Here is a 16,832-nt window from a genome sequence, read left to right as displayed (position 1 = left end):
ATAATGAAAGGCCTTGTATGAGCTAACATTTCCCAGCCACCCGCTTGGCTTCTCCTGTCTCATGAATTATGCAGGATGGATGTATGATGTCATTGTGTAAAGAGGGATGACAAAGGTGTTTTTACATACAGGAGAGCTGGAGCTGGACTCGCCTGGTCCCAGATCAGTTTGTGCTGTCTTGCCAACTCATGCCAATGCATGACCATAGAAGTTGGCAAGACTAGCCTAGTCATAGATCTGTTAGTAAAACAGCACAAACATATATGTGACCGGGCTTGTTGGACGTGCGCCGTGTGGTTGGCATTACCTTCTGCTATACACTGTTTAAGGGGTGGCGTAGTCACTGTCTCTTCCCATGAGCTGGTTGTGGGTGCCATGCTCTGCAATCTGCCCTTCCTTCATCAGAATCACATCGTCACACTCTGCCAGGTACTGAGAGAGTGTCAACACCAATGATATATGTGATTCTCGTGTTGCAGAATCCTGGGATATAGTATGTTCCTCTATATTTCTATATGGCTCCTTTTCCTCAGCTTTCTCTATTCGGGCCAAATTCTTGTGATCCTTAACTTAGCCAAAATACATACATGTCAATGAGATATTTGTGTGAAAGCTCAAGTTGCACAATGATCACTGAGCTACTGTATCTACAGTGGTGCAAAAATGTATTTAGTCAGCCACCAATTGTGCAAGTTCTCCCACTTAAAAAGAAGAGAGGCCTGTAATTTTCATCATAGGTACACTTCAACTATGACAGACAAAATGAGATTTTTTTTCTCCAGAAAATCACCTGCAACTTCTTCTTTGAGAGGCTGCTCTGTCCTCCACTCGTTACCTCTATTAATGGCACCTGCTTGAACTTGTTATTAGTATAAAAGACACCTGTCCACAACCTCAAACAGTCACACTCCAAACTCCACTATGGCCAAGACCAAAGAGCTGTCAAAGGACACCAGAAACAAAATTGTAGACCTGCAGACCTGGGAAGACTGAATCTGCAATAGGTAAGCAGCTTGGTTTGAAGACATCAACTGTGGGAGCAATTATTAGGAAATGGAAGACATACAAGACCACTGATAATCTCCCTCGATCTGGGGCTCCACGCAAGATCTCACCCCGTGGGGTCAAAATGATCACAAGAACGGTGAGCAAAAATCCCAGAACCACACAGGGGGACCTAGTAAATGACCTGCAGAGAGCTGGGACCAAAGTAACAAAGCTTACCATCAGTAACACACTACGCCGCCAGGGACTCAAATCCTGCAGTGCCAGATGTGTCCTCCTGCTTAAGCCAGTACATTTCCAGGCCTGTCTGAAGTTTGCTAGAGAGCATTTGGATGATCCAGAAGAAGATTGGGAGAATGTCGTATGGTCAGATGACACCAAAATATAACTTTTTGATAAAAACTCAACTCGTTGGGTTTGGAGGACAAAGAATGCTAAGTTGTATCCAAAGAACACCATACCTACTGTGAAGCATGGGGGTGGAAACATCATGCTTTGGGGCTGTTTTTCTGCAAAGGGACCAGGACGACTGATCCGTGTAAAGGAAAGAATGAACGGGGCCATGTATCGTGAGATTTTGAGTGAAAACCTCCTTCCATCAGCAAGGGCATTGAAGATTTAACGTGGCTGGGTCTTTCAGCATGACAATGATCCCAAACACACCGCCCGGGCAACGAAGGAGTGGCTTCGTAAGAAGCATTTCAAGGTCCTGGAGTGGCCTAGCCAGTCTCCAGGTCTCAACCCCATAGAGAATCTTTGGAGGGAGTTGAAAGTCCGTGTTGCCCAGCAACAGCCCCAAAACATCACTGCTCTCGAGGAGATCTGCATGGAGAAATGGGACAAAATACCAGCAACAGTGTGTGAAAACCTTGTGAAGACTTACAGAAAACCTCTGACCTCTGTCATTGCCAACAAAGGGTATATAACAAAGTATTGAGAAACTTTTGTTATTGACCAAATACTTATTTTCCACCATAATTTGCAAATAAATTCATAAAAAATCCTACATTTTGTTTTTGGGATTTTTTTTCTCATTTTGTCTGTCAGAGTTGAAGTGTACCTATGATGAAAATTACAGGCCTCTCTCATATTTTTGAGTGGGAGAACTTGCACAATTGGTGGCTGACTAAATACTTTTTGCTACACTGTATATAGGAGAAAGCAAAGTCTCTAAGGTTTTTCTCATTTCCTTTCACTAGTAGTCCTTTCAGACTAAGCATCCCAAAGATATACAAAAGAGACAAGCTAAGAAAGCCCATTCAGATCATTAATGCATTATACAGGAATTAAACCATTTCCGATGATGTCGCCATATTACACAAGTCACTTATTTGCTGCAAATCATTCTGAATCTCACATCATTCAGATGATCAGTAGCTCATTTTACCTGAAGCTGCTGTGTGACAAAGATGGTCTTGCCCTTGGACACTGTGCGGATGTCGTTGTGGAAGAGCTGAGAGCCCACGTGGGTGTCCACGGCACTGAGAGGATAATCTAGGAGTAGAATGGGTCCCTCGCTGTACAGGTCACGTGCCAGGCTTACCCGCTGGCGCTGCCTGCCACAGGTTGGCACCCCTCTCCCCGATCTAGAGTGAGAACATTGAGACAATGTTGACAAAATGTATCAAGGATTATTTCTCAATACATGGGCATCATAGGCCAGAACAGATAAGGACATAAAGATAGTTACATAAACACTTGTGTTTTCTCATAAAATACTACAGAGCACCCCAAAACATTCCATCTATAAACGCATGTACTACTTTCTAGCCTTGTACATAGTCATTCCACTTTCTGCTACTTTGGTATGCTCTAAGGTCTATGCATTGTACAGTGTGGCCATAGTTCATATTGAGAGGATATCCAACAGAGAGATGTAATAGAGGTCTGATACATACCTCAGTCATATCCCCACAGGGCAGCTCTGTCAGATCAGGGATCAGGCAGCAGGCATCGAGCACAGAATTATACCTAATAAAGAAACACTGCCAAGGACATGAGTTAACATGAGATGGAAACAGTCATTGTCGAGAGAAATGAGTAAGCCATGAGTTCGAAATGTCTTTGGCCCTTGTCAATGTGTAACTATCAAACTATGACATCCAAATGTGGTTTGTCATGGACTACAGACAATTAGCTGTTGATTTTATATACACAAAATCAATCAATTTTACTTGTCTTCATCATATCCTTTTCCAAACAGGTCGTGGAGGATCCAGGCCTGTTGAGCGACATACGCAAAGCCGCCACTGGCTGCCACATTGCCCTCCAGCAGGGTCATCTGTTGAACACCATAAGACTCATGTTAATACATACTAGAGGTAAAGCTGACCTGGGCCAAAAGTCAAATACTTTCAGGGGAATACTTGAGCAGCGTTTGACTTCCTTTTCCCAGTACAATGGAACCAATGGAATAGTCCCAAAAGTGCGAATTTCAGGCTTAGTCAAACACACCAAAAAATGCTTTCAAGTCTGGTTTGTAGGGGAATCCCCCAGTAAGCTGGTGATATTTGAAGGCCAATGATCTAGATCCTCACCTGTCCCAGTAGAGCGGACAGAAGCTCTTTCCACTCCCCACACCTCCACAGATTCCTACCAGCGTCCCCTGCAGATTAGAATGATACCAGTGATGTAATATTATGGACTTGTATTGAAATGTCCCTTTCAAAGGAAAGAAGTGCAAAGTTGTGGTACAACCTTGACTCCCTATAATTGTCTATTCTTTCAGCCGCTCTCTTTTTTTCCATGAGTTGAACTACTATATTTGAAAGTGCCTGCAGGCTAAATCCATTTTTCTGTCCAGTGCCAGTGTCTCAATGTTTCAGAGTGTGTTTGTTTATGTGTATATTTGTAAATGAGCCGTTTACCTTCTTGACGCACAGATCGATTCGATGCCGGGTCTTGTGCAGCGGCGGACGGGTGGTGGAGCTCTGGGTGGAGGAGATGGTGCTCTGGGGGCTCTCCTGTTCCATGTGGGTGAGGAGCTTTTGTCCGTTGGGACTCTCGTTGTTCCCCTTGACCTTCTCTGCAATGATATACAGGCTCAGTTTTTCCTTGCGCAGTACATGTCGCATCCCGCCTCTTTTCTTCTTGTGGACAGTGATGGCTTTGGTGGGAGCTTTGGCCTTCTCCCAAGCCAACGTGGCATCACGGAACTCCACGGAATTCATAGGGCTGTCCGTTTTGGCCATCACAACATCTCGGTCCTCCATCAAAAAGAGTCTCTGTTGGCACAGATATGATAAGATGGACATTGAAAATTTGCATGAGGAGCTGATTAATTAATATGTCCATTTTGAAGTGCTGACAACAGTCCTTGCTGACTGAACGCTAGCTGACTTCGTGCCACAATCATTCCCAATTTTTGATCTCATCTGTCTTTTTTCTACCCGAAATCGGTTGACTGCCACAGAACCCTCTGATAAAGCTCATACAGCCAAGAGCGTGACCTTGAGGGCAAAGGTCATTGAGTTGAAGACTGCGACAACGGTGAAGGCCTGAAAGGTGAGGAGGGGTCCAGCATAGTTCATTTAGTGAAATTCCACCTCTTTAAAAGCTTCTATGAATTTTATACAAACATCAACAAAAGCTACCGGTAGCTATTCAAAGCAATGAAAAGAGCACTCAGTTCCTGAAAAAGCACTTAATTCTTTAAAAGCTATTGACAGAGGGGCTTACCTGGGCTGCAGTGAGGTCATAACCCAAGGCCACGTGTGGAGTGAATGTGCAGACACTGGAAATCACCACGAATATGGGAGCCACGCCCACTGTGAGGCTCTGAACATAACCAGCCCTCTCCTCTGAACACAGACAGACAGACAGACAGACAGACAGACAGACAGACAGACAGACAGACAGACAGACAGACAGACAGAAAAGGAAGACAGTGAGAGCTTGTATTACCACTCGAGTCTTTCAGGAACTTAGTCTGGCACTGTACATGTTGTATTCATCCTCAAACAACATTAGAGACACACTTACAGACATGGATAGAAATAAAAGAGACATGTTGGGCCTCGCGGCCATAAATGGTATAAAATGTACTTTTAAAATTGTGGGCCATTGGCAGCTGTCCAATTCAAGTGCCCGCTTTCCCTCCTTGTGTTCATGTATGTGTACATCTCCCAAATGTACAGCACCTTGTCAAAAGTTTGGACACCTACTCATTCAAGGGTTTTTCTTTATTTTTAGTATTTTCTACATTGCAGAATAATAGTGAAGACATCAAAACTATGAAATAACACATATGGAATCATGTAGTAACCACAAAAAGTGTTAAACAAACTCTTCAAAGTAGCCACCCTTTGCCTTGACAGCTTTGCACACCCTTGGCTCTCAACCAGCGTCACCTGGAATGCTTTTCAAACAGTCTTGAAGGAGTTCCCACATATGCTGAGCACTTGTTGGCTGCTTTTCCTTCACTCTGCGGTCCAACTCATCCCAAACCATCTCGATTGGGTTGAGGTCGGGTGATTGTGGAGGACAGGTCATCTGATGCAGCACTCCATCACTTTCCTTCTTGGTCAAATAGCCCTTACACAACAAATGATAGTGGGACTAAGTGCAAATCAGATGGGATGGCGTGTCGCTGCAGAATGCTGTGGTAGCCATGCTGGTTATGTGTGCCATTAATTCTAAATAAATCACAGACAGTGGCACCAGCAAAGAACCCCCACACCAATCCACCTCCTCCTCCATGCTTCACAGTGGGAACCGCACGTGGAGATCATCCGTTCACCTATCCTGCGTCTCACAAAGACATGGCAGTTAGAGCTAAAAAAATTATAATTGGACTCATCCACCTGTCAAATGTCTATTGCTTGTGTTTCTTGGCCCAGGCAAGTCTCTTATTATTATTTGTGTCCTTTAGTAGTGGTCTCTTTGCAGCAATTTGACCATGAAGGCCTGATTCATGCAGTCTCTTCTGAACAGTTGATGTTGAGATGTGTCTGTTACTTGAACTCTGTGAAGCATTTATTTGGGCTGCAATTTCTGAGGCTGGTTACTCTAATGAACTTATCCTCTGCAGCAAAGGTAACTCTGGGTCTTCCATTCCTGTGGCGGTCCTCATGAGTGCCAGTTTCATCATAGCGCTTAATGGTTTTTGCGACTGCACTGGTTTTTGCGACTGCACTGAAGAAACTTTCGAAGTTCTTAATATGTTCTGTATTGACTGACCCTCATGTCTTAAAGTAATGACGAGGACTGTTGTTTCTCTTTGCTTATTTGAGCTGTTCTTGCCATAACATGGACTTTTTGACCAAATAGAGCTATCTTCTGTATACCTCCCCCACTTTATCACAACACAACTAATTTGCTCAAACGCATTAAGGAGGAAAGAAATTCTACAAATGAACGTTTGGGAAGGGACACCTGTTAACTGAAATGCCTTCCAGGTGACTACCTCATGAAGCTGGTTGAGAGAATGCCAAGAGTATGCAAAGCTGCCATCAAGGCAAAGGGTAGTTATTTGAAGAATCTCAAATGGGGGGGGGGGGGCTTTATCGGCATCCATGTCCAGAGAACAGTGGGTTAACAGCCTTGCTCAGGGGGCAGGATAACAGATTTGTACTTTTTTACCTTGTCAGCTCAGAGATTCAATCCAGCAACCTTCCACTTACTGGCCCAATGCTCTAGCCACTAGGCTACCTGCCGTCTATTTTTATCAGCAGGTGTAATATGGATGTCAATTAACAATAACTAATGAAGATAATGATATCACATCTCTTAATATTAAACAACTGATGTCTCTTAAGATGAACGTCCAATTAATCATCATAATAATAGGTATGATTATTATCATCATCATCCAAACGGTCGACTGATATGAGGATGAGTCCCACCTGTCTAATTACAATCATGTTTAAAAGCACCAAACGCTTCTTATCAAAAATGTAAGGAAGAGCCTCGTGAGAAATGGCCCCCTCTAATTCTTCAATCTCCTCTAAGTGGAACAACCCTCTGCAGGTCTTTAGGTATCAAATAGCTTTAAACACTTTTTTAAATTAACCTTGGGGCGCAGGGATTAATTCAGGGCTTGCGTAATGCTGGAGGACAGGGAGGAATCTAATGGGAACGGAGTTTCCGGATCAATTGCGGGGATGAGTCTAATTTGAATTGATGATGAGAGGATTTAATGAAACTAATGTGTTTCAGGTAATGGGTTGAATTTATTGGACTGACTGGAATTGAATTGGCCTAACCGAGAGGAAAATGTCAATATTAGTCAAATTAAGGAGGTACAAATAGAAGAAGAGGCACATTCTCAGTTGGAAATAATTACCTTAATCCAGATGCAAAACAGGAAGTGAGTCACTTATTATGATTTTTGCTGAGTCACAGGCCCCGTGCCATAAACGGGATGACTCGGGCCTTGTGTTTTTCCTGACCAAGTGACCTGACCAAAAAATAAATGAAATACAAGCTGTGTGTGCGTGTGCAACCAGTCACTCACTGTGGATGTTCTGAGCGAAAGCGTTTTCCCAGCAGTACATCTTTATTAACTTGGATCTCAGACTAGGATCTCATTCATGAGCCTCAAACGCCGGTCAGTCACTACCACACACCTCTTATGGAAGATGAGATGCGACGCCAGCATCTTTCGTGGATGGAGAGAAGAAGGAACAGAGGAAAATTTGAGTGACAGTTGGGGGAAATTAAAGCAGACACAGTCTATATCCAAAATAGCACCCTATTCCCTAGTGCGCTACTTTTGACCAGAGCCCCATGGGAATCAACTGTTCGGCAGGGTTACTGCAGGGAACAGACTATAAACAGCTTCCACATCAATACAAAGGTCCCCAACAGGCCGTCTTCAAGCAGTCTTCAGACTGAAGCTCATGAGGGACAACACCAAAGTCAACAGGAGATTGGCAGGAAGGCAGGAGGAGAGTTTTGGGGAAGGAGTTTTGGAAGGTTAAGGGGAACAAACAGGTTGTGTTGTAAAGAATAACAGTCTGAAGTGAAGTACTTTCACTTTAGTTTTTACAGTTATTGGAAAATAAGTTTATGACTAATACCATAAACAGGAAAGACAATTCATGAATTACTAAGTGCAGAGAGTGAGGATTTCAGAGTAATCATGTTCCAAGTAACATTTCTGGGGTAACTGCTGGCAAAATAATGGTGTTTATCTTTTCAGTGGACAATATTTTCAGTCACTAAACCTTATACGTAAGTTACAACTGTATGAAGCCAAGGTGCCTCTGAGTTAAATAAACAGTGTCAGAGGAGAGTGGTGAGTGTAACTGTCCTTTCAATATCAGTTCAGATTTTCCTATTAGCACTTTCATAGGGTGTGCATTCCTTTGTTAGTTTGTGGATAACCTCCTACCATAGTAGGGTAGAAGAAGATGAAGACGGCTGATCCAACCAGTGCAGTGGGTCCCAGGAAGTAAGCGGTGTAGGATAGACCAAGGATACCCACAAGTGGACCCCCGGCTAGCAGACAGCCCACTGAGACTGCCTCGTATACCTGCTGGCCATCGCTGGAGCAGATGTAGGGAGGGACATTGATGCAGAATAATAGGAGAACACATTTAAACAGACCATGTACTTGACAAAGACATTTTCAGTCAAAGAAATAACTTACAGAAAGTGAAAATGCTGCAATGAGAATTAGCTGATGTGATTTGAACCCAAACTATTTCAATAGTAGTGCATGGCTTTGAAATAAGACAAAAGGCTGAGACGTTGGCACAATACAAAATTATTACTTTGCAAGAGTTTTTATTTTACCTTTATTTAACTAGGCAAGTCAGTTAAGAACAAATTCTTATTTTCAATGACGGCCTAGGAACAGTGGGTTAACTGTCTGTTCAGGGGCAGAACGACAGATTTGTACCTTGTCAGCTCGGGGGTTTGAATGTGCAACCTTCTGGTTACTAGTCCAATGCTCTAACCACTAGGCTACCCTGCAGTGTGTGGGATTTTTTTTCATTGTTACTTTTGTTTCATGAAACGTATACAATGAAACTATGTGTTATCTGAGATACACCTGCAATGTAACCACTAGAAGTGCAAGTGCATTTCTCAGAAAGTCTAGGACCCAGTTGCACAGGGCGGGGTCGAGACCCAGGGTCTCAAGCTTAATGATGAGTTTGGAGGGTACTATGGTGTTGAATGCTGAGTCAATGAACAGCATTCTTACATAGGTATTCCTCTTGTCCAGATGGGATAGGGCAGTGTGCAGTGTAATGGCGATTGCATCTTCTGTGGACCTGTTGGGGCGGTAAGCAAATTGGAGTGGGTCTAGGGTATCAGGTAGGGTGGAGGTGATATGATCCTTGACTAGTTTCTCAAAGCACTTCATGATGACAGGAGTGAGTGCTACGGGGCGATATTCAGTAAGTTCAGTTACCTTAGCTTTCTTGGGAACAGGAACAATAGTGGCCATCATTGAAGCATGTGGGGACAGCAGACTGGGATAGGGATTGATTGAATATGTCCGTAAACACACCAGCCAGCTGGTCTGTGCATGCTCTGAGGATGCGGCTTGGGATGCCGTCTGGGCCAGCAGCCTTGCGAAGGTTGACACGTTTAAATGTTTTATTCACGTCGGCCGTGTCGGTGGCACTGAATTGTCATCAAAGAGGGCAAAGAAGTTGTTTAATTTGTCTGGGAACAAGATGTCGATGTCCGCGACGGAGCTGGTTTTCATATTGTAATCTGTGATTGTCTGTAGACCATGCCACATACATCTCGTGTTTGAGCCGTTGAATTGCGACTCTACTTTGTCTATACTGACGCTTTGCTTGTTTGATTGCCTTGCGGAAAGAATAAATTCACTGTTTGTATTCGGTCATGTTTCCAGTCGCTTTGCCATGATTAAAAGCTGTGGTTTGCGCTTTCAGTTTTGTGCGAATGTTGCCATCAATCCACGGTTTCTGGTTAGGGAAGGTTTTATAGTCACAGTGTGTACAACATCTCCAATGCACTTCCTAATAAACTCACTCACTGAGTCAGCGTATACGATGTTATTGTCTGAAGCTACCCGGAACATATCCCAGTCCACGTGAATGAAGCAATCTTGAAGCGTGGAATTCAATTGGTCAGACCAGTGTTGGATAGACCTAAGCACAGGCACTTCCTGTTTTAGTTTCTGCCTATAGGAGGGGAGCAACAAGATGGAGTCATGGTCATATTTGCCGATGAGAGGACGGGGGAGGGCCTTGTATGCATCGCGGAAGTTAGATTAGCACTGGTCCAGTGTTTTGCTCGAGCAGGTACGACAATCAACATGCTGGTAGAATTTACGTAGCCTTGTTCTCAAATTGGCTTTGTTAAAATCCCCAGCTACAATAAATGCAGCCTCAGGAGATATGGTTTATAGTTTACATAGAGTCCAGTGAAGTTCTTTCAGGGCCGTCGAGGTATCTGCTTGGGGAGGGATATACACGGCTGGGACTATAATTGAAGAAAATTCTCTTGGGAGATAATGCGGTCGGCATTTGATTGTAAGGAATTCTAGGTCTGGTGAACAAACGGACTTGAATTCCTGTATGTTGTTATGATTACACCATGAGACGCATATCATGAGGCATACACCCCCGCCCTTCTTCTTACCAGAGAGATGTTTGTTTCTGTCGATGTGACGCATGAAGAAACAGGGTGGCTATACCACACTATATATAACTCTGACAACATATCCCGAGCGAGCCATGTTTCTATGAAACAGATAATGTTACAATCTCTGATGTCTCTCTGGAAGGCAACTCGTGCCCTAATTTCATCCACCTTGTTGTCTAGAGACTGGACATTGGCGAGTAACATGCTCGGAAGCGGTGGATGGTGTGCTCGCCTTCTGACCAGGAGTCTGCTCCATCTGCCTCTCCTGCGGCGACTATGTTATTTTGGGTCGGCCTCTGGGATTAGAGTCAATGTCCAGGGTGGAGGTCCGAACAAAGGATATGATTTGGGAAAGTCGTATTAACACATAAAAAAAATTTACTGCATAGTTTCCTAAGGACTTGAAGCGAGGTGACCATCTGTCGGCGCCATCTTGATTTGGTCCGCCGTCACACAAACACCCTGTTCCCAGATCAGTTTGGGACCAGGCATGACAATGAACAGAGAAGTTGGCTATACAGCCAAACTGATCTGGGATCTGGGACCAGGCTAAAAAACACTCACCTGAGTAAAAGAGTTAGAATTTTGAGGCAGAAGTAAAAAATGTTGGAGGACATCAGAGGTAGAGTGAACTGGAGAATGTATTATGACTGAATTGAAAAGATAGGCACAGTCTAAAATATTCACAGTGAGATTACCAGTGCGCACTATAGTCCAATCTATTCCAAATAAATCTATACAGTAGGCCTACATAGCACCCAGACAGGAATGTGAGACAAACAAGTCATTGTGTAACTAGTAAATCCAGTTAACGCTATTAGAGGGGAATGAGGAAAGCTGCTAGCACGTATCACACCACACGTAGCCCTAGCATGACATTCAAATAAACAGCTAGAAGTGGTGGAAACAAAACATCCACTCAATAATATCGCAGTTGGGGAACTCAAAACTTAACAAAATGCCTTTCATCTGAAATGTAATTTAATATGGCTGTAATGAGCGCCCGCATTGTACTGCACTATCAGCACTTTTGCGTTTCACTGCCGGTCAATGCTAATTTGGGGTATTTTAGTTAGGAGGAGGGGGGAAATTAAGCCCAACGTGTGGCAGTTGGAAAATAACTGTATATTTCTGGGCCAAAGTGCGACCATGGTACACACTGGCTAATCTGGAGGATTAATATGGGTTTCACCATCGAAGGCTTTGTAATCTTCTGCTATGTTCTCATAAACATTTTCAGACTAGTGTGAAATGGGATAGTACTTCCCAGAATACTTCCCAAAAGGCACCCTATTCCCTGCAGAGTGCACTACTTTTTACCAAATTCCTACGGGTCCTGGACAAAAGTAGTGCACTACATTGGGAATAGGGCATTATTTGGAACGCATCCCCAATTTCTGAGCCAGCATGAAGGCCGAATGAGGACTGCCAATGTTAGGTGAATCAGCAGAAAAGAAAGAAAGCAGATTTGAAGTGTATTTTCAGGCCCCACAAAGCCGGTGACCATGGTGATGAGGAGGGAGAAGATGGCGACCAGCATGCGTTTCTGGCAAAACCTCCAGAAGACACAGGATAGGGATGCCTCTTCTTTCCCCTTCTGTTTCAGCTCATCATGCCACAGGCTCTCCAGTCTGACCGTAGGGTAAGAGTAAGAGTGAGAGAGAGTGAGAGAGAGATTAAAAAACTTGAGACCACTGACTCAGCAATAGTTGCTCTTGATCACAGATCGAGAATCAAATTAGCCTTCACCCAGTCCTAGCCTTTTCCGATTCCAGGCATGACAGAAACACCTGACCCTGTATCAATGGTTATGGAAAACTTACGCCTACTCTGCATAATCATTTACATTAGCTTCTTGAAACAATCCATGTAAGCGTATTGTATACCAAGATAGGCATGATGAAGAAAGTCAATGGTAGACCTATAGTATATCTTTCCAAATTAGTATGCACTACGCAGACATACAGTAGGTGAGGTGATACATCAGCTGTTGGTGATTGAAATTAGCATTTTTGGAGTACAAATTATAATCTTTACACAAATGCATTTCATACCAGTATATTACACTAAAATAGACTCATTAGGTGGAAAACGATTGCCAAAGAACTGTAGAGCACTTATTTTTTATTTTTTTGTAATTCAAAGCGACTTCAAGATTTGACTTCTAATGAAAATCACTACATAAAATAAATCCATTATTATTAAATGTTGTGGTACAGTTTAATTACAGTAACAGGCAACGAGCCTAATGCGAGGTGAGAATGGATGGCACGTAGGATAATCGCAGTGTGAGCAATACACGCCAACATGCTAAATATGTACTAATGCACTTTTTTACCACCATGTAAATCCCCATGAAGAAGTAAAAGGCCTTAATGACTAAATGGATCACTCCTAATGGCTTGAAAAGAGAGAGAAGGAGCAGCTGCCGCATCTAATTTATGTCTTAATGGGTTTATTAAAAACGTATCAGAGATATAAAGTGTATTAACCCGAGCACGTGCTCCCGCAGGCTGATAATTACTACTTTAATTCACATTATCTGCAACCTGAGTGAGATTTTACTATTAACACAATTAAGCAGTCTCTGCAGAGTGAGTTTTGCAGGAAATGAAACATTCAAAGTTTAGTATAAATAATATATCTCCTTTTGGAGTTTTTGGTTTGAACTGATATCAATGGTCTATACACCAAGCAGTTTAATTTCGAGATTAGCCTTTTGGAGTTTTCAATCCTGTAAAAGGCCCCAAAAGATAGTGATTCTACAAGCAAATTAAATCCAGTTCACTGTCTGTAATTTTGAAAAGAGTCGTCTAGTAGGATCGCATTATGGAGTGTAATTGCACATAAAGCATTTATTAAACAACTTAAAAAAAAAACGCTAACTTAACAATACCCCCCAAAAATGTTAACGTAGTGCTGCAAGATGTAGGCCTAATTGACACATTTTATTTCCGCAAGCCTAACAAAAAACGTGCCTAAGAAAACAAATGTGGTGACTGAATGCAGCTAGCCTGCTGGTGTTTCATTGATAGCACCTGTCAACTCTCCCAGGGGGCTCTCTGGCTTCTCTCCGTTCCCCCTAACTGTGGGAGTTGTGTTGCATAAGTGTTCTAGCCATTTAAACACAAAGTTAAACCCTCCTCCACTCTACCTCTTCTTTTCAGACGCAGCACACACATGCAATGCATGTGGCCGTTTTCATGGCCAAGTTTGGCCACGTTTGGCCCCAGGCTAGGGACACACTTCTTATGCGTCCCTCCTCTATAGAATGCTATACGCCTAGCTGACAGGAATTTCTGCTTTTGATCAAGATGTGAAAGTCATGTCGAAAATGAGCCACAAATGCTCCATGTTCCATCCATCAATCTACTCATGAATAATAACAGATTCACCTCCATAAGGGTGAGGACACAAGCCATGAGCAGGAAGGATTGCTTGAGGTGATTTTGGCAGCTAACAAATAAGAGGTGTGTCTCCAGTCAAAGCGAGACATGGAGAGACAGGCTGTCCCGAGGCGAGGATGAGGGTTAATGACATAACCGCTCTCTCTGTAGGCAGGACTGAGCAGAGCTAGTCCCTGCTAACTCTAAAAACACCCTAATCCCAGGCTATTAATACAGTCTTCCCTACCGCCAGATCTCTATGGAGACAGGATGTTCATCATTCAGTCAATCAACCCCTGTGGAGGGTGACTCTTGGAAATCAAGGGAATACCACATTAGGCAACTGCAAAGGTCCACTCAGCAATTACCCACAATGCACCTGGCTGTTAAACCTCGGCCGCACTTCTGTTTTCTAGGCCTACCGTCTGTGTTTGTCCAATGTTATTTGAACATTGGTTGGTTTAACTTGCAAAGGAACAGGAAATGTGATTCATTGAATGTTTGCTGAAGGGGAAAACAATAACCCTGTTGAACCTATGTAGAGTCAATGGACAGTGGGTGCTTAGGGATTGATGTTTGACAATAGTCTCACCTGTGGCAGTTGTATTCAGAGCTCCTGTGGCAGGACAGGCCCCATACATTGTCTATGGAGAGGCTGGATGTCTTGTGGGCCCTTAGAGCAGGTGGGGTGAGCCAGTGCAGAATCATGAAGGAGAAGAGGCCAGAATTGTCGACTGGGTGCTGGTGCCTGTGAGAAAGAGAGTAAAAATTGAGGCATGATTTGGGTGTTAGACAGAGAGTGCAAGAAAGAGCGACAGCAAGAAAATAAGAAAGAGGCCCTGAACCTTCACTGACTCGGCAAAGTGGAAAAATGAATCATGAACAGCCGTTGTTTGAACAGCAGTTTGCAGACACTTCATAGAATTCTTGGGAAGCAGTGGAAAAAAAGTTGCATTCAAATGCAGAGCCCTCTGTTAGCGATTCTCTTAAATGGCACCCTTTTCCCTTCACAGTGCACTAATGTTGACCAGGACTAATAGGACTCTGGTCAAAAGTAGCGTACTATGAAGGGAATAAGGTGCCATTACACACAACTCAGCAGGGCACGCTGTCTCTTTAGTCTCAATATTGCACTATTGCAGATTAGGAGCTGAGTAAAGGCCCTAAAAAGGAGGATGCTTACTTGTGTGTTATCCTGAAGGGATTCATTATCTGCAGGCTGTGACTGTAGCGGCCAGATCTCCGCCTGGGACTGGTCCTCGCCACCACCTCCCTCTGACCTTTCTCTTCATCAGGGTCAGGTAATGTTGGGGTTGCAGGGGAGGTCAGGGGCAAGCCTTCCACCTGGCCAGCTGCTTCTAGGGCATCAGGGAACATGGCTGCCCTTCTGTAGAGGGGAAAGGCAAACACAAAGGTTAGTTGACATGTAAAAGTGTTCGAACTGGACCTTTCTGTGGGAATGTGGGTTGGAGTTGAATTATGGTAATAATAATAATTTATTACAGTTGTAAAGTGCTTTTCATTTTACAGAATAATCTCATAAAACATGTTTTTTTTATAAAAAATTGACAAGTAGACAGGGCAACTGACACAAAGAACAGAGCTGACACTACAAGGGGAAAGGACACCAAGGAGCACACCTATCAACAGAAAGCCTTCCTATAGAGAAAGGTCATTAAGCCCATTTTAAAGGAGCCCATAGTCTGTGCTTCTTTCAGGTTGTCCGGGAGGGCATTCCAGAGGATGGGGGCAGTTGAGCTGGAAGGAGCGGACGTTGGTTCTGGGGGCTTGGGGGAGCAGGCTGTCGCTTGACCTGAGGGTGGGGTTATGGAGGGAGAGCAGTTCTTTGAGATAAGGGCATTGTCATGAATACACTGGAAAGTCAGCAGGAGGGTTTTGATTTCAAACCAGAATGAGAGGGTGAGCCAGAGCAGAGATGCCAGGATGGGGGTGATATTACGGTGTTTCCTCACTCGCATCCAGGATCCTGACAGCGTTTTTCAGGATATATTAGAGGTTCCGGAGACTCCTGCCAGGGATCCCGATGAAGAGTGCATTGCAGTATTCCAGCCTTAAGGAGATAAAGGCATGGACTAGCTTCTCTGCATCAGACTTTTTTATATGTGCAGAGACAGTTGATGGCAACAAGTTTGAGTGCAGTGGTTTCAAGCACTTTAGAGTTGAAAAGTCCTCAAATTCATGAATTTCTCTAAATTCTCTCTAAATTTAACTGTATGTCTGTCATTCAATTGCCTTACCACTTCCCTCTGAGCCCCATTAGAGAAGCCTCTTTGTTTTGCTGACTCACCAGTGGACACACACACACACAGCAAGAGTCAGTTACAGTGATATGGGAGCCACTTTCGTTGTGGGAAGGTGGAGCGGACCAAAATGCAGCGTAGTTGTGATTCATTTTATTTAATAAGGAAACTATACACGATTAAACAAACAAAATAACGTACGAAATCCGAAAACATCCCTATCTGGTGCAAAACACAGAGACAGGAACAATCACCCACAAACATACAGTGAAACCCAGGCTACCTAAATATGGTTCCCAATCAGAGACAATGACTAACACCTGCCTCTGATTGAGAACCATATCAGGCCAGACATAGAAATAGACAAACAAGACATCCAACATAGAATGCCCACTCAGATCACACCCTGACCAACCAAAACATAGAAACATACAAATAAACTACGGTCAGGGTGTGACAGAAAGATCCACTTCCACCTTTATCATGTGAAGTTTGTCACCAGGCCACCAGGCTGATAACTTTATAGAACCCGGTGCTATAGCAGAGACCAAGCGTAAACAATTCCAAAATAGGGGCCCTGTCAGGAAAACATCCCCTGGACGACACTGCCCAA

General features: G+C 43.6%; 1 pseudogene; it reads right to left on the bottom strand.

Moving 5' to 3' along the window:
* The window catches only part of LOC135545219 (ATP-binding cassette sub-family C member 5-like), a 36,247-nt pseudogene extending 20,912 nt beyond the window's left edge, over positions 1 to 15,335 (bottom strand).
* Positions 15,336 to 16,832: the final 1,497 nt, after the last annotated feature.

This window comes from Oncorhynchus masou, chromosome 9, assembly GCF_036934945.1.
Source record: "Oncorhynchus masou masou isolate Uvic2021 chromosome 9, UVic_Omas_1.1, whole genome shotgun sequence".
Taxonomy (NCBI): Eukaryota; Metazoa; Chordata; class Actinopteri; order Salmoniformes; family Salmonidae; genus Oncorhynchus; species Oncorhynchus masou.
The sequence above is the reverse complement of the archived record's forward strand: the minus strand, read 5'-3'. Positions and strand labels throughout refer to the sequence as shown.